This window comes from Contarinia nasturtii, unplaced genomic scaffold (assembly GCF_009176525.2).
Source record: "Contarinia nasturtii isolate CC-2019 unplaced genomic scaffold, AAFC_CNas_1.1 Cnas_scaffold_350, whole genome shotgun sequence".
Classification (NCBI taxonomy): Eukaryota; Metazoa; Arthropoda; class Insecta; order Diptera; family Cecidomyiidae; genus Contarinia; species Contarinia nasturtii.
In genome coordinates this window covers 3,254,500-3,274,796 of record NW_022197705.1, presented here as the reverse complement: position 1 = coordinate 3,274,796, position 20,297 = coordinate 3,254,500, and the positions used below count along the sequence as shown (strand labels likewise).

General features: G+C 34.0%; 1 protein-coding gene across 3 annotated transcripts in view; it reads right to left on the bottom strand.

The window, feature by feature from the left end:
- Positions 1–20,297, bottom strand: part of LOC116338328 (homeotic protein antennapedia) — a 118,840-nt gene that overhangs the window by 23,901 nt on the left and 74,642 nt on the right. The window contains exon 1 of one of the 3 annotated variants that reach the window (XM_031763494.1): positions 18,268–19,117. The exons of the other annotated variants lie outside the window; for them this stretch is intronic. The gene's annotated coding sequence lies outside the window, so the exon portion shown is untranslated. Of the gene's footprint in view, positions 1–18,267; positions 19,118–20,297 lie in introns of those variants that run through there. 3 annotated transcript variants of the gene reach the window in all.

The following is a 20,297-nucleotide window of genomic DNA, read 5'->3' as shown; positions in this document are numbered from 1 at the left end:
TTTCGTTTCTTTCTAAAAGCTTAAATGACCGATATTATCACTGTTTCATTTTGAATAAAAATGTTCAATAAACGCCGACATCGCGTTCACTTGAGTGCCATTTTATATTGGTGTTTATGCTGTCTCATTCAAATTTATTTCAATTTAATTCAATAATCATACACCATTCCATCGGTATTATCATGTATGTTTATTTATGATTTTGTCGAATGGTTTTATTTCGAATTTTGTGTTGGTAAAAATAAAAACACATAAAAAAACACTGGCTGGTTAGTTACCACTTGCAACGTCATAACGTCATATATTTGCAATATCACCATAGACAACCAGAAGCCGACGACATTAAAAATATGCGAATTATAAATTCAGAGCATCAAAGTTTGTTTTAATAGCAGCAAAATATCGTTATGGAAAAGTCAACATTGTCGTTTATATTATTGTATAATACGAATTGTTGTTGTGGCTCTGTATTACCATACACGAAAAACAAGTGAGACTCACTGTACAAAGTCATATTGTCGCCTAATAAACTCATCGTGCTCAATATGAATGGTTTTTGCAGTGTGCAAAGATTGCTATGAACATATTTAAATGAACATTGCACAGGGAAATTAATATTTGTGTTTGGAGTGTGAGCTGAAAAATACACACACACAATTCAAGTGTGAGTGGCCACTGAGGCGGCCGTGCTACAGTTGAATTTGCATAAATGCACTTTAGCGGAAACATTTTAACTCGTTCATACTGTGAGAGGTGGCTTGAGACGAGTTATGTTCTAATTTTTTGAGGAAGAAGATGACAAGAGCCCACGAACATTGTGATATTTTTTTAATTGAAATTTCAAATTTTTTGCATGAATTCAAATGGAGAAACTGCAATAATTTAAAACAAAATTGATATTTTCGTTTTTTTAAGTATAATGCTACTATCATTTTCGCATGATATATTGATTGTAGTGTCAAAAGTTAGTACTGCAATCGATTATTCTTTAGCAAAATAATGCCAAAATTTAACAATTTCATTTTTTTCAACAATTCTTTCTTATTATTACTCTTTCTCATTCAAAAAAGACTCTCTCCCTTTCCCTCTCCTCTTTCTCTATCTCTTTTTTCCTATATCTATGTATCTCTCGGAAAATAAAATTGAGGAAAAACAAATTGAATGAGCTTTTATGGTGTAAAAATGCGAATAAAAAATTGCACTGTAACAAACCCAATTCGCACATGCATCGAAACGTTGCGATGCGTTTAAAATACGTAAAATGTTAATGATAATGAAAAATGAAAAATGATTAAAATGGTGTTAAATAATAATTGTGTAATTAAAATGCAAATAATTGTTTCGCAGCTCGCACTCTCTGTCTTTTTTTGTTGTTGTTGTTATTATGCATGTTGTATTGTTTACGTTCTCACTCGGTGTGTGACTTTTTCTATATTGTTGTGGCTGGTGAAAAAAAAATGCGCGTTGCGATATCGAAAGAAGATTTATTACAAAATGCATTCCATGCATAAATATATAGAGATGTGCCATGTGACACTGATTTGTTTGAGTTTATTTTTTTTTCTTCTCTGATCTGTGCTCCTCTTTTCATACGCTTCGTTTTTCTGCATTCATTGTTTTGCATTGCGATGTGTGCTATTGTTGCTAAAACATTTTACAACTATTTTGTTTGAATAATAAATGATAATATTGTAAAATAAAACGCAAATAAGACAAATAACAATAATAGAGAAAAATCGATCGAAATGATAGCGCAGTGAAACAAAAAGATGAACACAAGATCCGTGAAAAAATGAAGTGGTACGCATTAAACACACGAGTGCATCATACGTGAAAATGATCGCAAACGAGCAAGCGGGTGAGCGGTAAAAATCTGCATGCAATAAATAAAGAGCGCAATTGTTGCGTTTCTTTTTCAACGGTTATAATTCAATTTCGCATTGTTCCGTTGTTGAACAGCGTATATGATCGATGTATTTTCTATATGTGAATTTACAATTTGCCAAATTAATATATACAAAAGTTTAACACCGCATCGAAAAACACAGTGATTTACATTTGGTTTTTTTATCGGCGAGATAGATCACAGAAGATCGTTATGCATTTTAATTGCACATTGATACATAAAATTCTGAAGCACTTGGCGATGTGTTCCCCTTTTTTGCGCTCACTTGAATCATTGCACTGCATTGGAATACGTAATTCTTCGTTTGTTTTCATAGCTGTGACGATTTTTATTCAACTTTTCTATCTTTCTGTTCTTGTTTCGTTTGAAGTTCTGTTCCTATTCTTCTACTATGTAATATTCGATTTTTTTAATAGTTGTAGCGTGTTGCGTTTATCGCAATTGCGGTCACTTAAACGTTTTGGTTGCACGTACGAATTATTACGACAATGATGATGATGAATAATGCATTTCAATTTTTCTTTCACTTTGACTATTTCTTTTCTGCCCATCGCTTTGCCGCTGGCTCTTTACACAAATTCAAATGAAATTGGAATATTTAATTGGGCTTTTGAACACTATTTCTCTCTCCCTCTCTCTCCCGCTCTCTTTCATTCGCTCGTTTTTCTTCACAATGGCAAATTAATTTACAATAACAATTACTCTGCATTAATGTTCAATGCAAAATGTGTGATTGTAATGAATGCGCACTGCACACATTTTTCGCGTCCACACACAAAAATGCAAACCATATGACGGTGAATTGCGCTCGAACACACAATAAACCGGCATGCATATGCAGTGCCGAGATGTAATTGATGGCTGCACTACTTCTGTTCGCCATAAAAACTAATTCATAATTTTCTTCGGTCGCTCTCTCTATATATCTCTTATTCTCCTGCTTGTTCATTCTTTTATGTTGCATTCATGTGATTCTCTTTTTCGTTTCGGTTCGTTTTCGCCTTTGATATTCGAAAAATACCTGCGCTCGTTTGTGCCGATGATACAAATGTATATGAGTGTGTGTGTGCTAATGTGCGGCCGGATAATGCAGGAATAAAAGAAGAATAAGTGAGTAAGTGAGTGTGAGTTTGAGTGTATGTATGAGCGCGCGCATAACTTATGCATACGAATAATAAATATAAAATCGTAAATATAAGTTAGTAAGATGTTCTGTGGCGCATAACATTAATAATAGCAACAATTATACAATTAATAAATCATAAAATTATAATTATGGTTAACAATGAACGATACATGAGATGGAGAGCAAACCAAAGCAAAAACTCAGGTGCCATCGAAAAAAAGTCGTGTTTTTTTCTCGTTCATTTTCTTCGAGACAATTGCACATTACATAAATTAATGTGCTTTTTATTCACCTTTTATGAAGTGTTGACGATATTTTGTTTCGCCTTTTTATGCGACGCTTTTTTTTTTGTTCTTCATTGCAATTCCGCGGCATGCAAATGAGCAATTGCCTTGAATTGGTAAATAGAAGGGATTTTTTAAATTTTGTTTTGAAAAGAGCGCATTTTAATGATGGAAAATTTGAGAATTTTAGGAGGTCTTCCCCTTTTTTTTCTTCGTATTTTATCATCCAAACAGACATATTGCAACTAAATTATAGGTTTGAACGGTCGTTGAATGAATGCGATTCGTACATGCACGAAACAACAGAGAGTAGAGTATTTCCCGCTTACTTAGATATGAGCACAGCGACATACGGAATAGATGAAGATGCGCACGAGGAACGATGTTTTTAGCTCGAACGAATGTATTTTATAAATATGGAACATCGGCATCAAGAGAGATATAGAGTGCAAACGGTTAAGCCCGGAGATTTTCTGATTGGATAAAAGCCTTAATTATATGCTTGGTGAGAAACTGAACATGTGTTCGATTTTGTTCGTGAAAATAAAAATTCGTTTGGTTGGCTATGTTTTTTTTTTGTTTTCCTTCGCTTTCAACTCCATGTTTATTTCCAAGAGATTGAAGCGTCATGTTCAGAGATTATTCTATAAGAATCGAAATATGAACATTTTCCCATTGAACTCAAATAATTGTATTGAATTGAAGCTCAATAGAAAAATTAGAGTAATACTCGAAGAAAAAGGTACATTTTGAAATGAATGAATTGAGTTGTTTCAATGGCACATTTTTTGTATAAATCAAATGGATTTATTCCAACTAAATCTATTCTAATTTAGAATTTCTAACCCGAATTGTGAGTTATTTTTTTCCTTTGCGAAGTAATTAAAGACATACGATTCAGAAGATTTCCGTTTAGAATTTTTTATGTGATTATTTCAATTTCACAATGAACGAACTGATGCAGCTCTGATACAATCCGTGATACGGTGCACAAAAAGTGTTGAATATAAATTCAATGAAAACGGGCTAATAAAATCAAGACAAAGAGCGGAGCGAGTGAGAGTGAGAGAATTCATAAAATGAAAACATACAATCCAATCGTATGTATTGCTAATGAGTGTGTGTGATTGTCTGACGCGTTCTTACGGCCAATTCGTGGTACTGAAATCATTTGTGCATATACATTTACCGGTACTGGGAGCGAGAGAGAAGGCGAGAGGAAAAAAGAGATTTAAGTAAAAAGAATGCGCTTTGGTCTGTCAGAACGTACGCTCTCTGAGCATACAGAGATACACATCGTCGACTTACCCATTATGCAATGGATATTCACTGGATTTGGTAATTTATACCGAAAAAATGTAAATGCTTTTGTAATCATTTGTCGGCTTGGAAATGCCTGAATATTAACTGAATGTACATTTTTTTTACTGAGACACAAATAAGAACGAAATGGCAATAACAAAAATAAATAGCAAAAGCAGAAATTCAGAGTGAAAAGTGAGCGCGTATGTGTGCCCATAAATTATGCGGTTGTTATGTCGGTTGCCAACAACAATTAAAAAGAATGAAAATATCTAGTAAGAAAATTACAATAAAAACAACAACAACTGGCAAAACGGATATCTTCTTCATTCACACCACCGTGTGGCTGCCGGGGCAACAGTAAAAAAGTGTACACACACCGAAATGTATGAATCATTACAGAAGCAAAAAGCAGCGCAGCCACACAAATTGCAACAAAAAAAAGAAGAAAAACACAAAACAAATGGAATAGTGTAAATGAAAATAGAATTTCGTGTGGAGAAATGCACGGAGGAAAGAGTGATAAAAGGGGGGAAAATACACATTCTTGTCGTTGTTTGTTGTTTGCAGAAAACTTGGTTGACTCTTTTTTTTTGTCGAAAAGAATTGTTGCATTTTTGTTCTCTTTATTTCGATGATAAACGGCCAGTTCCTTCGAGTTAGTCATTCGTGTGCCATCCGAGAGAAGACAAAAAAAAACCAAATACAGCAGAGGGACTGCTTTGCGTACGCATCGTCGTCGTAATCATCTTCATCACAATCTCTTGATGCAAAAACGTAAACAGAGCAAAAAAACCAACAGCAACCAACACCAAATGCTTAAATCGCTATCAAATCGGATGTGTGCTAAATCGGTTGGTCTCATTGGAGTTTGCGTGACTTGTGTCTCTCGCTCATATTCATTTCTTTCATTCAATATTCTGCTCGGTTGTACGTGTTCTGTGTTGTTGTTGTTTTCTTCGTTGAATTTAACCGCTTTTTAATGAATCAGAATATTTAGAGGAAAAAAAAAACGGATTGAATGCTGTTCATGTCATAGTTTCGCCATAGTGTGATGTTTGTTGTTGTTTATGCACAGTCAGCAGTCGAGTTTCCTACGCCACTCAACATTTCTGAAAATTCAGTCCATTTGATTGCCATATCGCATTACGATCAAACACACATACACATACAACTCACACAAAATATAGGTAAATGGGTTTGATTAAGTGAAAACTGAATCAAAATCGCATGAAATAAAATATCGCACACCAAAGAACCCATTTTTAAAATTAGAAATGAAAACAGACATACAAACAAACAAAAAACACACAACCGAAGAGAGTTGAAGAAAAAAAAATTAATTAAAATCTATTGCATGTTTGTTCCACTCCAAGCAATTAAACTCTTCTACGGTTCGTACTCAATTCCATATTTCATATCTTTGCACCTGGATCATGTTTGCGCCATAACATTAAACATTGGCCAATAAAACGATTTACTCTACAAAGAGTTAGTTTTATTGCGTCGAAGAAACATAACACTTTTTTCTCGATATCGATACGACAAAGAACTTGAGCACATTTTTGTTCACATTGGTCTAATGTTCATCGAATTCATTCGAAACCGGAAGAGAATTTTTTGTAACTGGCGAATGTGCTCGTAAACATTATTTCAAACAAGACAGAAATAGTGAGCATTAAATATAAAATAGAACAGGTTGGATGTCAGCTGTACACCTCTCCTTTTGCGCACTGTAAAATAGCAAAATTCCATAGGAAAAATCCCGATATGAAGGTAGATGAGTGAGAAACAAATTTCAATTTGGCGCGATAACTTGTTTCAGAACGAATTCAGCATATGCTTTAAATTGAGATGGATCAATAACATAAGCGTAACGGTCCCGATCGCAGACAACCTGTTCACCACGAATCGATATTATTATTGATTGAACATGATCAACATTATCTATTTTCATGTTTCCCCTCTTATTACCTTTTTATGGACGTTCCCAAGCCACGTACATTTGCATTTGTGAACAATCAAGCATTTATAACCGATTGCACCCGTAAAATTACCATTTTCACAAAAAATTGGAAAAAATAATTCAATCGAGGGACTATACAACTACTATAATGAACGGATGAGAAAAGACAACTGCTATAATAAACGGATGAGAAAAGAAGAGTATCAGCTGCACTACAAACCAAACGCTCGCACCATTTTGTGTGTAAAAAAGGTGTTCGACGCGGAAAAGATGTTAAAATTGTAAACTACATGCTTATAAGTAGACGAAGAGCTGTCGTCGTTGTTCTATTTTGGTAATAGTAATAAAATTACAATTTATTCACAACAAAATATCGAAAAGAAAACAATGAATTCATTTAAGACCACCCAAGCTTGTAAGTGTTCATGATCGTGCATCAGGTGACGAACAAAAGCAATAAATTGTATGCTCGCAAAAATGTGAAAGATCTTCATAAATATTCAGTATAATTTCTAAATAGCTCGCGTTTTTATCCCTTGTTCTCCACTTTCATGAAACTATTTCGATTTCGATGGGGATTTTTACACTTCGATTCGATGTTCGTGTCATTTATTAATTATAGCAATTAATTTAACATTCAACGTGCTTATTAAAAGCCGCATAACTCTTTTATAAAAATGATTTCGATAAAATGGTTACGATGAACGAAATTATTGAAGAAAATTCCGTTGAAATTACATGTTTTTTTTTAATAGTGAAAACAATCCGCCGCTGAATATTAAAAGGCAACTAGATTTTGATGAATCATGAATTGAAAGCGACTATGAGGTGTGACATTTTGAGAACATTTTTACAATTTGTTACGCAATAAATGAAACAAAGACCGCGGAATATTGCCGAACTGAGGTTGGTATGGTTGGGCCGATTGAGCACAATTCAAGTGAAACTTCACCATTTTCAGCTCGAAAAGGTCCAGTGAATAAATGTGTGTTTCACTCTATTCTTGACAGATTGTGTGTCGTTACAATGAAACAATGATGAATATATACCGCGAATTATATTTCACAAAATGAGTGTGATTTCGGTTTTCTATTAACGCAAAAATGGAGTCGCTTTTTAAATCACATTCGTATTCATCGTATACATTTATTGTTTGCGGCCTTTATCAACTGAACACAACATGACAAATGTCATTTGCACACTATTCATTTAGATTAACATATGAATTGTGAATTTTTCAACTCAAAAACAGAAACATATTCAATCCCATGCGTGTATGTGATCTTTTGAAAATGATGTACAAACATTTGTTGAATTCGACGTTTTTGTGTTTAATATTGATTTATTGTAAAGAATTTTGGAACGATTTTCAATATTTGAAATGCCGAGAATTCGTTGAATAATTTGGGTTTGCTGCGCATTGGAAAAACGGTGCCAAGCTTAATAAAGATTTTAATTTATTTGTTGATAATTTGGATTAGAGATTTTTAGTGAAATCCAAAAATCCTTTTTTTAATTAGCGCAATCCCGACATGATCTCATAATCATGGCTAATTTTTGCACATGAATTTGAAATTTAGTGGGAAAAAAAGGTTTTGTGGCAAACACAAAGGCATGGTTTCGTGTACTTTTTGTTGATTTCAATTAGGGAGGCTGTGCTGTGCTCGTTGCCCACATCTGCGTTTGTTTGTATTCTGTCATCGGTCAGAAGCGCGGACGCTCTTTCACATTTTAATTATTATAAATGAGACCAGGTTGTGTCGTTAGCCAAACAAAAGCTAAAACCATTTCGCTGTATTTTTATCGTAACTTCCTTAGTACAGCCTATTTTCATGTCGCGACTTTTTTCACTTGAACATAATTCTTTTTTTGTTCATCAACCGTTCAAAACCTTTTTCATTCCATTAAGAACACCTTCATTTTGATATACGGTATGCATTTCCGACTCCACATATTTCATACGGAAAGGTGTGTAAAACTATCTTTGGTGAAGCAAACCACCGAAAAAAAATGATTCGGACTACACGGAAAAAGCAGCGTAATTATCACAGTACACACGGAAAAAAGCACACACATAGCGCACTCGCTCACAATTTGATCATAAAAAATGGCAGAAACTTTGAAATGAATCTACTAACAGTGAAAGCAAACATACATAATGAGATTAACCAGTTTTTTTTTCGTTGTTGTTGATGATGTTTCGATTTCGCTACTGTTGGTAACTTTTTTTTCCAAGAGCGGTTCGGTGCGCATATGTGAAAAATGCGAATGATAATATCTGCGGTATAAATCACAAAAAAATTACTCAATGAAATTATTAAAATGAGCATATATTATCAGCACTATGCTTTTTTTCGAACAAATTGATTATAAATACGTGCTAATTAGATCTGGTTTAAGCACGATTTTTGTTCGCTCTCTTTTGCTTTTTATCGTAGTGTTCATTCATTGGAGGTTTTTTTGTGAACAGTAAACTAATTAACAAGAGGCATTTCAAAAATTGAAATAAATGGTTAAAAATAGTATAAATTCATTTATTTTGGGCATGGAGTGTGGTTAAGGCTTAATTTAAATTAATTATCAGAAATTTTATCAATTGCTGCGTAAATACAATAATTTGAAGTGTGAAATATGGAAACCAGTTTGAATTTCCATCGATTTTTTGAACTATTTTTGGTATTTGGTCGTAAATGTTGTGTGCTATTTTATGGATTGAGTGAAATGATTGAATTCGGCACGCGTATCGCGCCGTGCCAACAAGCCGATCGTTTCCACCTAATCAATCTTTGTGTAGTCGCTTATCTATTGCCATCGCATATTTTCGTCCCTCGCCTCTAGTCTGTTAATTCTGAAATGTATCGACATAAAATAAAACACATACACGACATGTCGGCTGAATATGTACTAATAACAAAAAAAACAGGTTGGAAAAACTTCATCGAAAGTTAAATAAAACTTTTGTTTTCACTCTTGTTGCTGTTGTGTGTGGTTTTTTGTTCTCCTCTTTGCATATGGACAAATTGTGCGGCAACATGTTTTGAAGTTTTTGAACAAAAGCCATTAATCGCAAAACATGATGAATCGAGCGAAAATAAACTCGGGGCAAATTTTCAAGTGAAATTTATGAACTGCGAATTAGAAATCAAATAAGTGAACGCGCGCGCGTGTGTGTTGCCGTTTTTTTTTTTTTTTTTTTTTTTTTTTTTTCGTTTTTGGTAGCAGAAAATAATAATAATGGAAGGTAAAGTTCACGTACGCCAGCCATTCAATTTGACCTACTACATTTTGGTTGTTGTATTTCCTATTTTCCGGCCGAAAACAAAAATTATGTCTACGAGAGCATAAAGAGAGACTAGAGCGTTAAATTATAAACAAAAGTAGAAAACTAAAAATGAAATTATTGCATTTTATCACGCCATTTACAAAATCGAAACTCCTTCCTTATTTTCTTTTTTTTAGTATGTGTATTTGAGTCCTGTTTTGTGTTGAACCGCACACTGAGACGATGAATTCGTTGTTGATTTGACGAAATAAGTTCGAGAAGTGCAACGAACATACGTGTGGTGTGCTCGTATACATGAATATAAAATGAGACACAATCAGGTGAGAAAGTAATGCAAACAACGATGTAACCTTAGCACTTTAATTGAAGCCGAATATGATTTCCATTTTGTATGTTTTTTTTTCGGTTCGTATAATTTTATTTTTTTATTTTGAGAAAAGCGGTGGCTTGTTAACAATATTTCCGTGTGTTTTGAACAATTTGACGCAGCCAAAAAAAATGAGTGAATTGTTTTTTTTTTTTGGTAGAAAACTGCGTAAAATTTCGTTGTATTTCATTCGCCCTAATGATGCCAGAATAGGTGTTTACTTGCGTTGCGCGCACTGGGAATCATAATGAAGTAATAAAATTACACAGTTGAATTAAATACGAAAATGTTAGCACAAGCACAACGGAACACACGCATTGTTGCATGGCTAATTTATCCTTAATTTTGTATTTGAGGCAATTTCATAATTTAGAATGGCAATAAAATACACAAATTTGACATTATGAATTTATTTATGTAAAACTCACGATCCACACATGCACTCGCAAGGCTGAAAACTTATCGACTGAGGGGCATAGAAAAAAATGCACCACACACTAAAAAATGTTCGAGAAATTCAATCAGCCGTAAGCTAAATTTAACGAAAGAAAATATTTCGAAAATCAACTTGATTTGGTCGCCACACACAAAGACTATGTTTTGAATTTGTTTGCGCGGTTGATAAGAACGACGCAATTGTGTTAATTAAATAAACGCGTGAAGCCAAATGCGCAATTGTTGAAACCAAAGGAATTGCACAGCGATTTGACTGAAATGAACTCCTGAGCGAGAAAATAAAAGACCGACAACAATCACAAGAATTTCGCTTAGAATGCATCATTTTGGCAAGCGAGACATTTAACAAATCGCAATCACAGATAAAAGTAAATGTGAAGAGAAACTAAACGCTAATTTAAATCAAAACTTCGTCCGAGCAAACAAAACAAAAACAACAACGAATCGGGATCAATCACTTTGTGTTGAAAACAAAAAACAAAACTCACACAAAAAAAACTTCACCGACAATTTTACAGGATCGCACAAAAGCATGTGCTTTGTGTAACTTTTTGTAGTTGCGTTTGCATCGCAAGCACACTTTACAACGACATTTTATTCAATTTTTGCTTCACTTCATTACATTTGATGAAACATACGTTTAACATCGAACATTGCAGTGAAAAACACAAACGCACGAGAAAAAAGACAGGGAAAAAAGAACAACGAAACGTGTTCGAAGATCATCGTCGTCGTCGTCATCATCATCATTGAATGATATCTAAATGCAACCAATGTGTGTCTTACTTATAATTCCCGGTGCATTCAAAAGCAATTGCAATTGTAAAACTCAATGCAAGCAAATATATATAATACTATTCGAGAGAAAATTCGCGTCTCTTGAATCGCACTTATAGAATTGTCTTTCTTATTCGCACACAAGATAAAGTCAAAACAATTTAACCAAGCAAATGTTCCAATTGAATTGTACAAAGCAGACAGAAGAACGTTGCATTTATACACACACAAAAAAAAAGAAGAGGAATGAGAAGAACATGAAGAAGTAAGATCGTGGCAGGCATCATCTCGTGAATGGCGAACAACACAATCACGCGAACGGCGACAACGCAAGATATGAATTGTACATTCCTAGTGTGCATAATATTGCCAGAGCGCAATGCGCACTCGACAATGTATAAATGCACAAATATCGGACGATCGTAGTTTTATAAATTACAAGACAATATTAACCGCTTGACGGGACGAGATGTCTCCATGATATCTTAATTTTGTGAAGAAATGATTCAATTGCCGTTTGTTCTTCATCTGAGCCAACTTTTTTCCCCGCTTTCAAAATGCAAATTTACGACGGTCATAAAGTAATGATCGAATTCATGCTTCTCTTTGTGGAGCATGAAAAATGAATTATTAGCTTAAATTACGCTTAAATTCTGAACTTAAGAATACGTTTTCATCGCACAATTTTTCGGCCACAAACAACGACAATTAAGCATATTTCTAAGATTGATGAAACTTCCTCCATTTTTTGTGTGTCTTTTATTGCCTCTACATTCATTCGATCTGTTTTTACGCTTTATTCACATTCACAAATTAGTCTGATTAATTTATGACTGTTTTTTTTTTCTTTTTTGAAAAAATTTATTCTGACTTTGATCCAAATTGAATGAACTGTTTTCATTTTATCGCTTTTTTACTATCTTTCTATTTGGAGCGAGTGAATTTAAGCGGAAATGCGATGAAACCATTTAGATATATTTAGACAGAAGAATAATCCTTTTGTTTTGTGGAAATTGTCGTGAAAAAGTCGATTTTCATTAATTATCTATTTTTATATAAATTTATAAATTCCACAGCTAATCCGAATATGCAACCGTCTAATCCACAAGGTTAAGAATTCAAAAGTGTTGAATCACACGTTTGTGATTAATTTTTGCTCGCTTAATTGAGTTGAGCGTAAGAAAAAGCTAAAATCAATAAAATGAAACATAAGCTCGTAATAATTACACGTGCATTATTTATTGCAAAATTGCAATGTCAGGCGCCCGCTATATATTTTGCGTGAACGAATTGTCGGTGTGTCTGAGTATGTAGACAACTGTACTTGCTTAAAAAAGAACAGGAACAAGAGAAATAAAGAACATTTACAAGACCTTTGAAAAAAAACCAAAAAAAAAAACGAAAAGCAAAAATAAAACAGATAAACGTTGTGACAATAAGGCAAGCGAAGAGAAAAAAAAACAATTTATTGAATCGTGCACACGAAAAAGGCGAGTGAAAAGTCAACGGAAAGCAAAATCGAAACTGGTTTTCACGCGTAACATAGAACACACACAAAAAAAAGCCAGTAAAGACAGCGAGAGCAAAAAAAGCATACCAAACAAACGCGCAAACACATTCGCCAAATGTTCCAATTCGGTAATATCGGTTTTTGGTTCTCGTTTTCAAGAATTCGAATTTATCAGAAGAAAAAGAAGAAGAAGAAACACGGCAGACTGTCGATATGTAGGTTAAAAATTTAAATAAAATCGCACGTTTCGAAGTCGATGATATTTTTTTTTTTTTTGGTGTTCGTCGAAGGAGATTATTATTTATTTATTTGCTTGGTTTCGTATGTGCTTTTTTTCGGGGCAGCGAACATTTTCGAAGAACAGTCCAACATATTCAACTATTGAATTCACTTTTGTTTTTCAGACCCTTTGCATTGTCGTTGTATCGATGCGTTTTTTTTCTTTGTTGCTTTCGAATCGATGTATAATTTATTACATTCATTCTAACAATTAGATTGAGGCACATTTCGCTTATGTCCGATGCCTTTTTTGTCGTAAGTTTCTTCTTTTTTTGTGCCGGATTCCCAAGTCTTAAAAAAGAATACTCGTTTTTGGTTACAGAAAGAACAGACACAATAAAATTGGCAAAACGGGACTCGCAAAATTCGCGCGAAATAAAACTGACTCATGGAAATATGAAGAATATGCTGAGACTAAAATGTAGATAAGAATCCCCGATTTAGCGTATACACAACCACGAAAAAAGTTGTTCGTATTCTTTTGTTGCCTTAAAACAGAGAATATGAATCGAGAAATAGATAGGTCAACCGATGAAATGCCATTGGCATTCAAATAAATAATCACTTTTGAATTTTGCCGAAAATATAATTTTGAAATGAACGGCGCATTGATTAATTATCAATTCTAATTGATATCGCATTTGAGTTGATTTTTTTGTTGTTTGGATTCGATTCGATTTTTTTCTTTTTTCCGTGGATGATATCAATTTAAATTACAATTTTAAATGAATGAATAAAAATACGTCCTCGACTGTTTATTTTCAAGTATTATACGGTTAAAAGGTCATCATTTGGCAAACACTTTGTGCGATTTTAAATTGTGCACACTTTGTGAATGCGATATGAATGAATTAAATAATTTTGAATATACGATTTGGTAAAATTCAGCTCAGTGTCGAGGCAATAACACTTTTGACACCAAATATAGCGGAAGAAATTGCATTACAAGAAAATTCATTCGAAAGTGCATGAATATCAAAATCAACAAAAGAAAACGATCATCCATAAAATAATAGCAGTCATTGATAACGAAAAGCATTAATTTTTATTTTTCTTCAAAAACACTGGTAACAAAATAATTCAACTAGAACGTTTGTTTCAACTTGTTTGTATCTTGGACATTTTACAATAGGCTTTGATCTTCCACTTTCTTTGCCGTTTCGACCTTTTTTATAGGCAATTGGATTTTTCGTGTGTCTTTTACACGATTTGTCTGAATTTCATCTGTTCATTTTTTATTCGCCTTTTCTTTTTCCAATTTCTAATGAACTCATCATGGCCATTAAACAGCATTTTAAGTCACCACATGGTTTCTGATATTTGTTCGCTTATCTTCCATCAAATGGTGGTCAATTTTTCAACCATTTTACAGGAAACGAGAGTTTTTACGTTCTTTCTCACATACAGGTAAGAAAAAATGCTTTAAAATAACTAAGTTTAATTTCGCCATTTTCTCACATTATTATTATAATTACTACATAGTCGCAAATTTGTTCATTTTTCATCCATATTAATTCCGTACACCAAAAATAAACGACACGATCATAAATCATAAATTAAAAGAGTTTGCAATTGACTAAACAGCAAATAACATGTCTGCAGTTGATTGAAAAAAAAAATACAGAGAGAGAAGGAGAAAATCGCATAAGACATTTATTAACCGCACGCACTTTCAACTCATTCAGTGTATAGTGACTTAGTTATCGCATATCCTCCAAAAGCCACAAATTAAATACATTCAATTGAACATAAAATTTATTTATGCTGAAATGTGCATGTGGCATCGTCGTTTGCACGAACGACACACAGTAAAAATTATTACATGTGTGCTTGTGTGTGAGTTTGAGTTCAAAAATGTGTGTGCACAATGTGGAACGGTATCGAACTGAGACTGCATTGAAGAAAATTAATTTCAGACCAAATTTCAGGAGGCTGAATCACTGCAAACCGTATGAGAAAACTTCTGGCACGAAGGAATTTCAAGTTGAGTGTATGTGCAAAAGGCTGAATGTCGAAGTCAAAGCAATAAATAATATTGGAGGTACACAATTTTACCTTTTCTCTCCCCATTCTTTCTCTCGCATATTTCGAACAAATTCACCGGAATGTGTTGAATCCACATCTCTTTAATATAGTAATAACAATTGGATTTACGTGTGTTTGTGTGCATAAAAAGCGATCGGTCGTTTATGTCGAAGTGAAAGTCAAACACCTTTTTTTCCTTTATTCGACGAGAATGCATTGAGAAAAGGACACTTCAATGGAATGAAATAAAAATGCATACAATGAATTTACCGTGAAAAATCGGTCTACTCGACGGTTTCGAATTTGAAGTTTGCATAACATCGCATCAGAGAAGATGGTGAAAGAGCTCAAACAAGGAGAACCGAATCAAAAATGCTTTGATTTCAAAATCAATATTCACCCTGCAATCTATCCGCTATCTTCACCTTTCTTTCTTACTTCCTCTCCATTTTCACAACGAATATTATTTCGAATATTGTATGCTTCGCCGTTTGCCAGCCGTTTGTTACTACCACGGTGTGCAGTAGCATCAGGCGAATTTGCAGAAAGTGTGTTCTCGATGTGTGCAACGGGAGAACAAAAGACGAACGAAAAATTGCATCGACAAAGAAACAAATATAACAAAAAAAAAGTCGAACGACGAACGAGCAAGAGTAGAAATAATAGTGATTATTATGGGATAACAAGCTATCAATTTGTAATATTTTTCCTTCGCTTTTTTTTTCTTTAGTCACGGCAAGTTGTGTTGTAGACGCCATTGTCGAAGTTCATAAATTTTATTCTCCGTTTTAGTTGCTCTTGTCAGCTTTAACCAATTATTATTATACGCGTTATTATATATGGATTTGATTCTTCGAATTCACTAAACTGATGTTGAACTCTTTCCGCTCTGTTTTTAGATTCAGTGTTCGTCGCGAATTTCAAGTGGTTTTTAAGTTCTCTTCGAATAGATCCGGTGTTTCAGCTCTCAAGTGATGTGAAATTGATACGTTAAATCTCAATTCTTCTTTTATTATGATCTCAATTGGGCAAGATGGATCTTGATAAAAAAAGTCAAGATCAAAACGGAAAATTGAAATTTCAAAGAGAATAAGAAAAGAAGAAAAAAAAACAATCGACTAGTTACGACTATTGTTTCGCCAAAGTTTTTCGTGCGAACAACAATGAAGAGCGTTATGCGCTCATAAAGCACATCGATTTACCTTGATTTTTACAGAAATATTCATTATTTGTCGAGAATGCTTTTAGCACAATTGTAAATGTCTTGAAAATCACAAGAAGCTCATTTTCTCTCTGTCTAACTTCGTTCGAATGCAAATGAGCAAATGCGAAACTTTGGTCGATCGCTTCGCTTGTTTTGTGTTCGTTGTGGTTTTGTTTTTTCTTTCTTCGTTTGCATTGTATGCCGTTTGTCACACATTTGGCATGAATATTCATAGAATAATATTAACACGATTCGAATGGGTGCGCGCAAGTGCGCGTTCACGTCGTCACCAATGCAATTGTTGGCTCTATTGACGACGAGAAAACCATTTGAAATATAAACGTTTGTCCGGTGTTTTTGTATGTGCAATATTAATTGAAAATTGAATGCAAATTGTAAAAATTGCAATTAAACGTGTTCCCGAATAATAAGTTGCTTTCGGCCAGACGCAAAACACGTATATTCACCGATCAATTTTCATGTTATGTGCTTAACATTCTTGCTCTCTCTCTCTCTCTTCCTTTCACACCGTGTAAATTAGCATTTTTGAGCTCAAAACATATCATGAAGTTTTACTTGTTCGAGCTCGTTTGCTCTCTTGTTCGTTTCGTTCTCAATTTATTCAAATGAAGTATCGCACGAATTTATCGTTCGACCGGAATGATTTTTCGCATTGAGAACCCACACGTAAAAAGAACATTTCATTTTCAATTGCATTCGAAAATGACTTTGTCTCTATTGCACTCCTTATATTTTCATTCGTTTATTGCACGAGATTTTTGTATGTTCATTGTTCACAATGTGCCATATAATTGAATTTTGTTGACGCGCTTGCAATCGCAACAATTGTGGTGTATTATGGTCGCCAATATAGTGCGCGCGCGAGAGAATAAAAAAAACAACAAGTGAAGAAAAACATTTGTTCTTTTCCCATCGATTTATTAAGTGCAACCGAACAAATGAGAGAACAACGAAATAGAATTTTAACAACATTGTTGCTGGGCTACTACAATTGCTGGTGTCGCCTCTGTTGCACACATTATCGAAGAGACCAACGAATATGGAGAGAATTTGTGCTATATGCTCGAGATGAAAACAAAAAACGGCCAAAGTATTTTATATGGTTTGTTTGCTATAGTGATATGTTTTTTCGTGTCCTACAAAAACACCTCCGTGTGTTGAGCGCGCGAGAGAGAACTGAATGAGCTTGAAAGCGTGCCATAATAATGTGCAATTTAACCAAGAAGAGCCGAGAAGCACGTTTTATTACATTCGCCACTTTTTTTCTCTTTCTCTCTCTCCCTCTCGTTTTCTTCTTCTTGTGGTTGTTATTGTTGGTGTTAAAATCTCACAAGACATTGGTTCAATTTCAATGGTTTTGAACGGTTGTTGGCGAGCATATGGTGTGTACCGTTTAAAATTTTACTGTTGAAAATATGATAATAAAATTGGAACGTGTAAAGAACCAACGACAAGTTTTCATCCGTGTGCATAGTTTTTCGTAATACATTTCACGCGCACATACTTTGTCGTCCCGGTGAGAACAAGAACGAACGAACGAACGAACGAACGAACGAGAGAATTGGAAAGAAGTTCAAACGAGTAATTGTTTCCTAATCAATTCACTTTTCTATGATTGTCACTGTTATTATAATTGGCGGAACTTTTTAGTGCTGCTTTTTGTCTGCTTCATCATTTAACGATAATGATCGTTTGATGTTGATATAACTCTATTTCACTTGAAAAAAAAAATGTTATAAATTTTTCAAAGCATATACTCACTTTTAGAAGAAATAGAGAGAAATATAAAATAATCCTATTTGTAGAAATTATATCACCGATAATTTATACCCGATTCAAATGAATTTTCTTTTATTTGAACATGTCCGAAACCTCGTTTTTCATACTGTCTTCCACATTGTCTTTAACATTTATCGCATCCACACTTCAACCACCGAAACCGATATAAACAGTTTATTCGACATTTTAGTTGATAATCTCTCTCTCTCCAAACGGCTATGAAAACAATCCTTTTTTCTTCTTCAAGCAAATTCTATCAAATTCAATCACTCTATTTGCCCCACAACACGCATGGTAGCTATTTCAAAATCTCTCTGTGATTTATTTTATTTATATATATTATTTACATGCGCACGATCATTCTATGTTCGTCTGTCGAAATTACACTCACGGATCGAGTTCCAGTTGTGAAAAAAAAACAGTTGAAGAAATATCGTTCATTTGCGATCACACAACAGACGAAACAAAAAATTCGTATTAAAACGCAAAAAAAAAAATTGAGTGAAAAATTCAAATGATACACACAAGTGTACGCCACCACACATTTAATTCACAGTTGGAATGTAGATTAAGTATAATATTACTGTTTTGGTTTTCTTTCTTGATCTTCGTTGTCTCTTTTGCTCAATTATTTATATTATGTTTCATTTATAGCAATTAACACTTCAAATTCGAAACAAATTGGTCAACACATTTAAATGGATTGTTTGTTGTCGCGGCGAGAAAAGAAAGCATCCAAAGGATGATCAAAAATGTCATTTATTTCAATAACGTAATTTTTGTTTTACGTTTTAACTTCACAAAAAAATAAGCGAAATTCCAATTTCACAAATTAATTCGACGGCGAAAAAAAAAACACCGAAAAAGCTCTTCCTTTTCGAACGAAAAAAAAAAAAAAAACAAATAAATATCACTTATTTGAGGTTCCCGTTTTTTTCATCAAATAATCGCCCGAAAAAAAGTTGGAAAAAATAAAAACAATTTAGCATCGAAAATATGGCATTTGCTCTAAATGGAATTACGAGCGATTGTTTTTGATTTCGTATTTGAAAATCCGTTTATAATATTATTTTTTTGCGCGCGCTCTTTCATGTATTTTATGACTTATTTTCCCGAATGTCATGCAAACACTAAAAAACCTCACTGATGTGTACTTACTGAAAAACAGTCAACATTAAACATTTTCTATATATACAACACACGTTCGTTTCGCTCTTGTTCTCCTCTTCCATTCTCTCTTTCATTCGCTTTTCGGGCCACTCAAGCCACACTCAGCCAGTGTGTGATGGTCGTTGCGTAGTGCAGATTGTGTGTACTGTGTATAGTGTATAATTTCGGTTTGGCTTCTATTGCTGCTGTTGCCGTTGATATAATATTCTTCATGTGCGCTTCTCTTCTTTCATCGTTTTGGTGCTTATAACAGCAACAACAACAACAACATTCAATCTATCGGTGTGCGTTGTTGTTTTTCAGAAGCATGATGTGAGTGGAATCAGTTTCTCTGAACACAATATTATCGTGAATATAACATACACGCGCCTATATGAAAATATACAATCGGCCCTACTCGTGTATTTTGCTACACTTTGATGTATATTTGATATATTTATGTGTTTAATATTCGCTATTACAGCCCGCTAATGCTTGATATGTGTTGCTTCTTGGGTTTTGTTGGATTGCTATATTTTTATTCAACTGTTTCCAATACGATGCAACGAATGGTAGACAAACGGAAGAGAGAAAAAAAACTAACACTATTGCCGGCTCTAACCATGTGAGCAACATTTTAAATATACGGGAAAAGTCAAAAAGGAAAAACATAGAAATCCATTCAATGCCTAATACAAATGCAATGAACAATCGCATCGCTGCCATCGCGATAGTATTACATACACATATACTGATGCAATATCCACCATCATATGGTCGTGTTCATTCCAGATTGCATGCACACCACTACCAGCATAACATGGAACGTGTGTGCAGCACACAATAATGCAACACGATTATAT